Consider the following 10,832-nt stretch of genomic DNA (forward strand, 5'->3'; position numbering starts at 1 on the left):
TCCATTAACCAGGAACTCTGTTGCTCCTCAGAAGCTTTGCTCACCACCATAGCAGATTCATTGTGCTTGCAGTTTGTAGATCTCCCCTTCTGCCCGTTCTGGCCTTGTATCACCTTCTTACTTTTGGCATCAGGACAATTCCGATCTAGGTGAAGTGTTTCTACCTATAACTGAGCAGCCAGCAAATGCTGAAGTTAGTAATAAGAGCACACCAACTTCCCCAGGTCAAAATCACTCTAATATTTCTGATGATGTGAAGGAGAGTGAGGCGGGGGGGGGGGGACCAGTTCAGATACTGAACAAAAAGGAGAAAGCAGTTCAAATACTGAAACAGAGCAAGAGAAACAATATAGTGTTGATTTTCCCAGAAGATCAAATAGGGAAAAGAAAAGGTAAACCACCAGAAAAGTATGGGTCTACACAAATGGTCAGAATATGTCAGACCTAGGTGGAACCACAGATTTTCAAGGAGATGCTAGAGAGAACTCATGATGAACAAGAGCTTTGTAATGCTGCCATGGATGCAGTTTGAATCTCTGGTCCAGCAAAAAGTTTTTGAGGTGGTAGATAAACCAGACAATCAAAAAGTGATTGGATCTAGGTGGGTTTATAAAAAGAAACCTCTACCAGATGGAAAGTACAAATACAAAGCCGGATTGGTGGCACAAGGCTATGGGCAACAATATCTGGAAAACTTTGATCAGACATATTCACCAACAGCCATAGCTGAATCCATGAGACTAATTATGACACTAACTGTACAAAAACAGTGGAAGATGAAACATCTTAATTTTCTATGAGCATATTTGCATGCTCCTTTACCTGAGAATGTGTACATTCAACCTGCACCTGGTTATTCAGTAGAAACAGGAAAGATTTATAAGCTGAAGAAATCTTTATATGGTCTTAAACAAGCATCTCGCAATTGGAATAATTGTTTAAATGATGGTCTGTGTAAATTAGGATTCAAAAGAAGTATTGCAGATTCCTGTGGGTATACAAAAGGAACAGGAAAGAGCAAATTATCTATGTAGATTATCTATGTCATTATCTATGTAGATGATATGTGTGTAACAGCTCTAACAGATAAACAAATCACTGATGTTTTGGAGAAACTGAGTAAAACATTTCAAGTGAAAGATTTGGGCTACATTAAAACATATCTAGGAAGAGAGATATCCAGAACAGCAGAGAAAAATCTTCTGTTAAGCCAGAAAGAGAAAACAAAAGGAATTGATTCATAGAACTGGTTTAGAGAATGCCAAAATTGCTAAAACTCCTATGGCTACAGAGTTTGCCAAAAATGATAACAGTTCTGATGAGAAATTATTTGAAAAGTCAGACTTATATTGCTCCATAATTGGAAGTTTATTACATATAGCCAGTTGGACAAGAGCAGATATCATGTATGCTGTAAGCTATCTGAGCAGAAAAGTTTCAAACCTACACAACATGACTGGCAAGGTGTAAAGAGAGTTTTAAGAAATCTCAAAGGTGCACAGCAACATTGTCTAGTGGTTGCACCTGACAAGACAAATGTGCTAACAGCAACAGCAGATAGTTCATTTGCAGATGATACAGATAGAAAATCCTGTACAGGGTATATTGTAAAGTAGGGTAACATACTGATTGTATGGAGGTCAAGAAAGTAGACAAATGTAGCATTGTCTATATCAGAAGCCGAATACAGCACTTTAGGTGAAACTTGTACAGAATTACAGTGGGTAAAACTGTATCAATGATCTGAATGTGAAATGTATTGAACCAATAGTTGTTCAGGATGATTCACAAACTTGTATCAGTCTTGCAGAGACAGAGAACATGAAAACCAGAACAAAATACATTGGTGTGAGATACCAGAATGTAAAAGAGATGGTACAGAACAAAACTATTACTTTGAGTTATGTTGAGAGTAAATTTAATCAAGCTGACCTGTTTACAAAGGCTGTACCTGAATTGAAATTTGAAAGGATGTTAACATTGTTGGGAATTGTAAAAATAACTGAGTGAATTGTATGTGTAAGTCTGCTAATTAGAAGGGGTGTCATGATATATAAAAAAGTGAAAAGTTCACATAAAAGGTCATTTCAAGTTAGCAGAAGGTTTGCCCAACCCAAGGACGGAGACAGTCAGTCTAGGGGCAAAAGTAGCAAAGATTAACCTTTAACATGATTGGTGAATTCAACAGTAATTCTAGACCAATGAGAGGCTGAGGCCTGGGTGGGGAAAAGTATCCCTGGTGTATGCATTTGGATATGCTGAGATAGAGAGAGAGTCTGAGTTGCATTCTGTGTATGTTGAACTTTGTTATTGCTGAAAAGTTCTGTATAGTATAATAGTCTTGTATAGAATAGACTTGTGTAACCTTGCAACTGCTAAAGTAAAAGCCTTCCTATGGAAAGAACATCTTGCATAGAGAGTATTCTTCTCCAAGAGTGATAGAAGGTTGCAATGAGTGCAAGAAGACTAAACATTCTCATCTTACCAGAGTGACTCTGTTGATATCTACAAGAACTCCAAGCACTGCAGATTCGTCCTCTAATTGCTAAGGGTGCAGCCCAAAGTAACCCCTGGATGACCCAAAGGTTCTTCCCAGGGAGAGAGAGCTTATGTATTCTTTTGAATTTATATGGTGAGCATTCATCAGCCTGGGTAGCCAAAGCCAGAAGCTGCTGTGGGCACAAACTCAGAATCTGCTTTCTTTACTCCCCAGCGCTTTGAAGTACAAAAGCCAGGATGTGTCTAATGAGCAGATTAGGCCTCACTTGGAAAACAAAACTGAGAGACAAAGAACAGATAGCAGTCCCAGGGAGGGAGTAAGTGGTCCATGGAAAGGAGATCCCACATCCTACCCAGGAGATATGGGAGGATCAGACCAGAACTGGGCAGATCATGACAATCTGTGCCTTTAAGGACTACTTCATTGGCAGAGTTAAGGGAATCAGGTCTGGGAGAGTTCTCTGCAGAAAGGTCCATAACAGGAGTGTTTCCTTGAGTACAAACAGAGAAACACAAGGAGAGCCCTCTGCAAGCCCACTGTGAAGTGAAGAGCCCCGAGGTAAGTGATCCATGCATAATGGCCCAAAAGGTGAAGAGACCTTATCCTAAATATGTCGATATTTCCTTTGTTAAAGGTTCTTTGAAAGCTGATGAAGAAAGCTCTTCCAAAGGCCAAACAAAGGAAAAAGAACTACTTGACAGTTAATAGTCCACAGCTCTGTTATTCAAAGGCCCCTCCTCAGTCTCGTAGGAAGAGTTTGGGTTGATACTCTTTTACTGGGTGCAGAATTGAGCTGTCAAATTACCCATTTAAATGTCAAAACCAACGACTTCCCCACACCTCATACAATTTGTGATTTTAAGCGAAAGCCACCCTGAACCAAAAAGGCCTTCGCTTCTATAATTAAAAGGAAGCGGGTTTGTCAGAAAGACCTATTTTCCTGGTATATAAACATCTGGCATTATTTTCTGGACACATGCATTCTGTCTATTAGAAAAACTGTGCTGCTTATGAAGTTATTGTGTGTGTGTGGGGGGGGGGGGTTGCAGTGATTTTATACACAATAGAAGGGTGAGGAAAAGGTCAGTAATAACTCTGCTGTTGCGTGTACACTGGGAAAAAACCCCCACAATCACAATGATCAATAATAAAATGGGAAAAGCACAACTATTAGCTTTTTGCTTGATCTTCTCTGACCTTTACCCTGCCATGTTGATTTTATTCTTAAATGTTATCTCTGCTGTTTCAAAGGTTTGTCTTTTATTTAATTAACACATACACTCCCTTTCCTGGTCTAATGTTAAGACAAGAAATTCACTTTTACCTTCTTGTTGAGCTGCCCCAGCTTGCATCTTATTCTATGTGCTGCCATCGCTATGACTGTTGCAAGTGAAAAGCTGTGCTTAAAATGACAGGGGGGGCTATTTAGTGAGGGCATGGGATGAGTGCAATTCAGGAATCTTGTGATTTCACCTTGGGAACCTCTGTCCATCTGGTGATTATAAAATATATAGTGTTAAAATTATCTCAAGCAATGCTGTTAAAATATTTGCATAGATCGAAGATGGGGCCACTGAACTTTGCTGGGAATCGTGCCTTCACCAGTGAAAACTCTGTGCAGCTCCCACTGAGCCTTGAGATGGTGAAAAATGGGCCATTCTTAAATGGGGATGGATGAATTTTAAGAATTGCCCCAATCACATTGCAAGTTCTTATGAATTTCACTTTAAAAAATCATCTCTAAAAGCAGTTCTATCGTTAATCTGGGCCACTGACCATTGTGAACAATTGTAGTGAACTCATTCCAGTGAGTTTATGGTTATGTCAAACAGCTTGAGTTAAGCAGTTTACAGTGCAATCCATGGGGGCGGGTGGGTGGGTGTAGAAGAAATGGCAGAAAGGACAAATACGCCAGCAGTGGGGCACTGTGTGGGTCTGTGGTGCCCAATACAGAAGCAGCTGCTGCACCAGCAAGCCACGCAGGCACTGTTGGGGGCATTCCTGAGGTGGAGCAGACTTTAGTTGACTTCCTGCGCCCTTTTGGGCCAGGAATGCCCTCTTTGGCTGGTGTGGACTTATCCCAGCTAAAAGTATGGTGCAGTCCACTGGGCTTCTTAGGGAGTGTGCAGGCCGACCAGAGATTTCTGCTGTTTTTCATGCTTTCTGCATGGCATGAAACTCTTTTGAAACTTCCCATTGGTGGATTGCATGGCCTGTTAAAATCTCATTCAGCTGCCTCCCTAACAATTTCTAATCTTGTGGCAGAGACAAGGGGAATTTCATTTTTTTTATACACCCCATTTAATTGTGATCTTGAACATTCCCACTGAATATTTAATCTAGATACAACCAACTTTCAAAAGAATTGTCACCTTTTCATGCAGGTTCCAACATCCTCACGGCAGCATGTTTCTGCCCTTGGGGAGGGGAGTGCCTGCTGTCAGGGGTGTAGTTGTTAAGCTAGCAGCACCAAAATTTCAGAGTATCTTTAGGAGACCCACCTGATGATACCACCCAGGTTTGGTGAAGTTTGGTTCATGGGGGCCAAAGTTATGAACCTTCAAATGTGTAGCCCCCATCTCCTATTAGCTCTCATTGGAGTGTTTTTTCAAAAAGGGGCATATACAATCAGGTCCAGGAAAATCCTGTGATTGCAGGGGGTGGGGGGGAGCGCCAAAAATGGGGCTGATCTGTGTTCCATGATTCGGCTGTGAGGAGATCTCGAGGGAACCTGGATATTTCGGGCGACTATCCCAGGATTAATCGCCAGTGAGGAAATCACTACTGTGATGCTACAAGGCAAAGCCCTGCAGATACAAAACTGTGGGCAGAGGCACTCTTCCCAAGGCTGCTATCCCCCAGGGACTGAAGAACTTTCATTCTGTGTCTGCATTTGACCTGTTATTATTCCTATGCGTGAAAGTTTAAGAAATTAGCTTGGTCTCATTTTATGTGTAAATAAAACACGGGATAGTGTGTGCAGTATATGCTTTTTCCTGTAATGGCTCCAATAATTCCATCAGTCATTGACATGCCCAGAATGAAACGGGCTTCTATAAATCTTTACCTGTTTTGCCAGAACCATAGCTAAGGAATATATCATCTGATGACCAATTTGGCTGAAGAGCTCCCATTTCCCTTTGTTTTTGTTTTCAGTGGGAGAGAGGAGGAGGTCTGGGTTTCACGGTGCCTTGCCTAGCGGGGTGCACCGTCCCTCTTCTGATAGTAAATGCATAAAAGCGGTCATGCATGCCTTTTTGAGTTATGAGCTGATTGCACAGCTGGCAGGCTGGCTTGATGCTTTCATGACAGGTTAGGTTAAAGGATTAAGTCTAGTCTGTCTTCACTTTGCCCTGGCTCTGACATACTCTTAAAAAAGCTCCTGGCCAGCCTTGTGCTTTGCACGACCTCTGCATCTCCTCAGAGTGACAACACTTTCCTTTTCACTCTCGAAAGGTCAAGGAAGATAACTTGTTTAGCCTCCCCTCCCCTTCCCCCCCTCCCGCCCCACATACTTCCTTATCAGCAGTTTTCTCTTCCTGGCAGGGCACTTCGAAATAAACGCTTACAGGGCTGGAAGGAAAAGGGGCACAGTCTGGCCAGTGCCTGGCATTTATTTGTTTATTTAAAATTGTGATGGTGCCTTTTCACCCAATTCGGAGCCACAAGGCAGCAAACATAAAAATTTATAACATGTAAACAATTGAAAATGCAGTTTAATTAAAAGTGCACAACACCCAAAGGAGGACCAATAACCAATACTGGTGTCAGAACTGAGCCTGTGGGTACCCAAATGGCAGGTAGGCAGGGGGAGGCGGTTTATCATTCTTTGATGTGGGACAAAAGTCTGGCATCTTCCCCTTGGCACCCCGGGGCATCCTGGACACAGATCTTATCAAAGGAATGTGTAAACTGTTCTCAGGCACCCAATTATTTGTAGTAAATGCTTTGTAGTTTGTAGAGGGGAGTAGGGGCATTTGACTTTGTGGGAGGGGGCGACGGAATATAGGTAGGGGTTTGCATGGGAATCGTCAGATTCCTCTTTCTAAGATGTTACCTACATTCTTCTGAAATAAACTTTAGAACAAAATCTACAGTTTCCGTTGTTTCCAGATCTGAGGTCTGACATTAAGAGGAATCTCACAACTAAGCTCACACTTGGCCCCATGTCCAACACCGATGGAGCTACAGGCGATCCCCTCAAAGCCGAGCTCCCCGCAGGCAAGCCCGACTTGGGCGACATGGGGGACCAGGACAGCTGGCCGCCCCACTAGTCGAATGGCTGGGACGGGGACTTGGATGACTGCAACCCTGGCCAGCCCGATCCGTGCGGCAGAGACGGCGCAACACTCGAGGAGATGCGAGTATGGAATTGCCATACAACCTGGCCCCCTCTTGGCAGGCGCTTCGGAGGGCAAGGCTGAAAGCGGGGTGGTACACGCGGGCTAGGGAAGCTGAAATCCAGCTAAGCAAGGTACAGCTACTCAAGCGACAGAGCAAGGCCCCGCCGTCGGCTCCCGGCGGGGAGCAGCACCCAGTCGTGGTGACAAGGGGCGGCGGAGTCCCTTTACGCCTACTGCCACAGGCTGGGACTCTGCCTGCATTGTGGAGGGGAGGGGCACCTGGCTGCCGTGGGCCCCAGTAAGCAAGCCGGCCCAGCTAGGGCCCCCTTGGGTGAGGCAAAGATGTCGGGGGTGGCCAATGGGATGGGGAAGAAGCCCCCCTTCAAGAAAGGGATGGTGTTGCTAGTGGAACCATGTGAAGCAAGTTCTACCTCCGAGGAAGTGGGTGACCTTGAATCCTGCGAAGAGTTGGTGGGAAACAACAGCGACCTGGCCTGAAGCATGCCTGCGGCCAGGTCCCATCCAAGGGCATGGAGCTCAGGGTGAGTGTGAGTGGCACCAATAAACCATTTCTCCTCCTTGTAGTGGTTTCCAACCAGGCTTGCGGGACAAAAATTCAAACTCAGGCATTGGTCGACTCGGGCTGCACCCATTGCCTAATGCAGCCGGCGCTTGTTTGCCAGTTGGGGCTGAAGCAATTCGAGCAAATGGACGGTGGGGTGTTGGGCAGCAACCCGGCCATGCACAAGACTGGGCCTGTTTTGCTCCACTGCAGGGGGCACTGGGAGCGACGGGGCTTCATCATCGCAGTGGTGGCTAAATATGCCTTGGCTTACCTGGGTCATCCAGGTTGGCACTTTATTGGACAAATAATTGTTCTAATATCTGTTCATTGGACTATGAGATGCTTTTCCAGGGCCATTTCCATATGGTCAAAATATCCTGGATTGTGCAAGAAAAATATCCCTGTGCAGCTGAGATGTATGCACGGTTCCCAGTCCTAAAGCAGGTTTGCCCCATGATATTTTCCTTCACCCCAGGGTATTCAAGACCTTCCAAATTGGAGGGTTTTTTTAAAAAAAAATCCCCGGGGTGAGCCTGCTACAGTGCAAACACCAATCGGGAGCAGGATCAGTTTATTTTTCCCACCCAGCCACCAGATCTCTTTGCCTGATGTACATTCAAGCTGCCACTCAAAAACAACAGCCAATCAGAATGCAGGACACCAGGCATGCTCAGATAAGCTTGCAGTTGCCACTCAAAAACAGCAGCCAATCAGAATGCAGGACACCAGGCATGCTCAGAAATGCTTGCAATGTAAATACAGAAGTCCTGGGCTTGTGTGAAACAAGCTGGAGTATTTCCTTGCAATCTTCACTGGATTCCTTCAAAAAACGGGAAGCCATGCAAACGGACACTCTGGGATAAAATAGACCCATAGACCGGTGGTACACAGATATAATTTTGCTGTGCGGAAACAACCCAGATGGTTTTTAGTGCCTTTAAAGCCAGTTATTCAGGATCCAATAATCTCTTCTGAAAATATCTTTGTTGTTGCCAGAGATACTGTTGAATTTGACAGCCTTGCATGCAGCAGGCAAAGGATTCTGGGAGAGCTCAGTGAACATTCTAAAAGTGGCAGCTGGAGACTGTAGCTCTTTGACTGAGGAAAGATGTTGTTCAGTTTTATGTTAATTAAACCTACGTAAAAGCCTGAAAGTTTAATATTGTAAATTTTTGGTAACCAAATTGTAACCAAATGATGAACTGTAGATGCATCGACCTCTAAGTGTTACTTTGTTCATGTATATTTTTCTCGTAGTATAAGTAAAGTTCTTTTGTATGATTTCTGAGGAAAAAAGACAGGTCTTTACCAAGATGACTGTTCTTATTTAAAGTGGCACGCAAGCTACAATCTGCTCGTTATTCTGCTTTCAGGATTATATCTACACCTGTTAACCTTCAGATACACCACCCTCCCCCACCCCCCACCCGGCTTTCAAGGCACAATATCTTGTCACAAGAAAACTGACACTTTCCCAGCTGCTGGCATATCAATGGCTCTCATGTGGAAAGTGGCGCAATTAGGAATTAAAAGGGGAAAAAGAGGGGGCGGCCCTGGCTGGTACCGAATTAGATCTGTTCCTGAGGGCGTTTAGAAAGAAAGCACCGTGACAGGATTGAACACAGCAAAAAATATTGTTTTTTGATATCTTTCCCTTAGAAAGGGTCAACAACTGCCAGCCTGAGTCCTGTTGGGCAAGCTGAAGCCCCAACTGGCCTTGGAAAGTGGGCAGTTCCATTCTAAAGGACTTCCTTTCACAGACCCTTGTGGGACGGAATGTGACTGTTCAGTTCTCTCCATTGCAAAGACTGTCCACTGACTCCTGCTGTGGTTCCTCTTCTTCATCCCATTTCCACTCCGGGGGAGACCATGTTTTCTTACACCACTGCTGCTAAGTTTAGACTCTCAATGTCCCACCTCTGTTGCCCTCTCCCGGCTGCAGTGGGGCTGAACCTTCCTTCCTCTCCCCCTTCCTTCCTTCCTTCCTTCCTTCCTTCCTTCCTTCCTTCCTTCCTTCCTTCCTTCCTTCCTTCCTTCCTTCCTTCCTTCCTTCCTTCCTTCCTTCCTTCCTTCCTTCCTTCCTTCCTTCCTTCCTTCCTTCCTCTAGATAAAGAGTAAGAGATCCTTCATCCTCAACATACCAACCCCTGATGCTGGCCTTGGAAGAGTATGACTCTCTCTCTCTCTCTCTCTCTCTCCCCTCCCCCTCCCCCCCCCGACTCCAGACTTTCTTTTCTATTCCATGGAAATCTACCTACCCTTTAAAGAAAACAATGAAAAAACTATGCAGAAGTTTTTACCTCCTTACCTGAACTCTAAAGGAGGTGTGTGTGTGTGTGTGTGTGTGTGTGTGTGTGTGTGTGTGCATGCGTGTGTTAAAATAAGCTTTAAAAACCCTTCCTTGACTTCAAAGAAAGAGCAAACATCTGCTTAACTCAATTCCATTGAATTCAGTGGGAGGTTTAGAGCTGTTCTGGAGAAAGAACGACAACTTGTACGAAAGAGTACCTGTAGAACAGTGAGGAACGCTATCAGTTGCCTCCTTTAAATGGTGCCCATGCACAAACAGAACAAAGCAAGAAATTCAGACGTTGTTTTGAAGATAACTGTGATAATATTGGAGAATTTGGGGACAACAAAGATAATTTATTTCACCACGGGAAACATTGGAGAAGCTGTCTAATTACCTGCTAGCTGGGTGGATACTGATCTCATCTTCTCTCCCACTGCTGGAAAATTTGATATGGGGTTAATCAATCAAATTTAAGGACAGGAAAATTAATTCTAGTTACCAACAAGTTTGATTCTGTCACTGGATTAAAGCCAACTCCTTTAAAATATTTTTACTTATGTGAAGCATTTGATTTTGTGCCTCAAGGGTTTATTTTTTTTTGGAAGGTTTATTAAAATTGGCTCTTAGAAATATCAGTTCAATTCACAGTGTATTTATTTCAGCCATCAGCTACATCTGTATGAAAACACAGAACAAAATAGAAACAACATGAACCACAGTTTGAAGCACAATCTATATATATAAAAAGCTAACAGTGTTTTTGTTTCTGATGCCCTAATGCCTAAACTGCTAGACAGATTGCTCCCAAATTTTCACATGACATTCCTCCCTGTTGCGGGCAGGTAATTGGACCTTCAAATTTCCGAAAGTCCATACACGAGCCAGGTAAAACGTCTTTTTCCTGGCACACCAGACCATGAAGCTGGCTGTGTTTAACTGTCACCCTTAGAATGTTTGTGCAGCATGTCTGTGGCCTGAGGGGTTGGTATGCCCTTACAATGTTCGCGCAGATGGCCAGAGATGAGCATTAAAAACAGTAAATAGGTAATACTGTTAGGTAATACAAGTGGAAGTGAAACACATACACACTTTGCCGTGTGAGACATCAGGTGGGGTTCCCCCCCCCCCCCC

The 10,832-nt window shown here is 44.0% G+C and overlaps 1 long non-coding RNA gene across 1 annotated transcript in view; it reads left to right on the forward strand.

Annotated features, from left to right (window-relative positions):
• The first annotated feature begins 303 nt into the window (after positions 1 to 303).
• LOC125443269 overlaps positions 304 to 10,832 on the forward strand; it is a 19,307-nt gene continuing 8,778 nt past the window's right edge. The window contains exons 1-3 of the long non-coding RNA XR_007246103.1: positions 304 to 316; positions 1,060 to 1,066; positions 5,832 to 5,839. This is a non-coding gene — a long non-coding RNA (uncharacterized LOC125443269). The remainder of the gene's footprint in view (positions 317 to 1,059; positions 1,067 to 5,831; positions 5,840 to 10,832) is intronic.

The sequence above is a fragment of the Sphaerodactylus townsendi genome, linkage group LG14 (genome assembly GCF_021028975.2).
Source record: "Sphaerodactylus townsendi isolate TG3544 linkage group LG14, MPM_Stown_v2.3, whole genome shotgun sequence".
Classification (NCBI taxonomy): domain Eukaryota; kingdom Metazoa; phylum Chordata; class Lepidosauria; order Squamata; family Sphaerodactylidae; genus Sphaerodactylus; species Sphaerodactylus townsendi.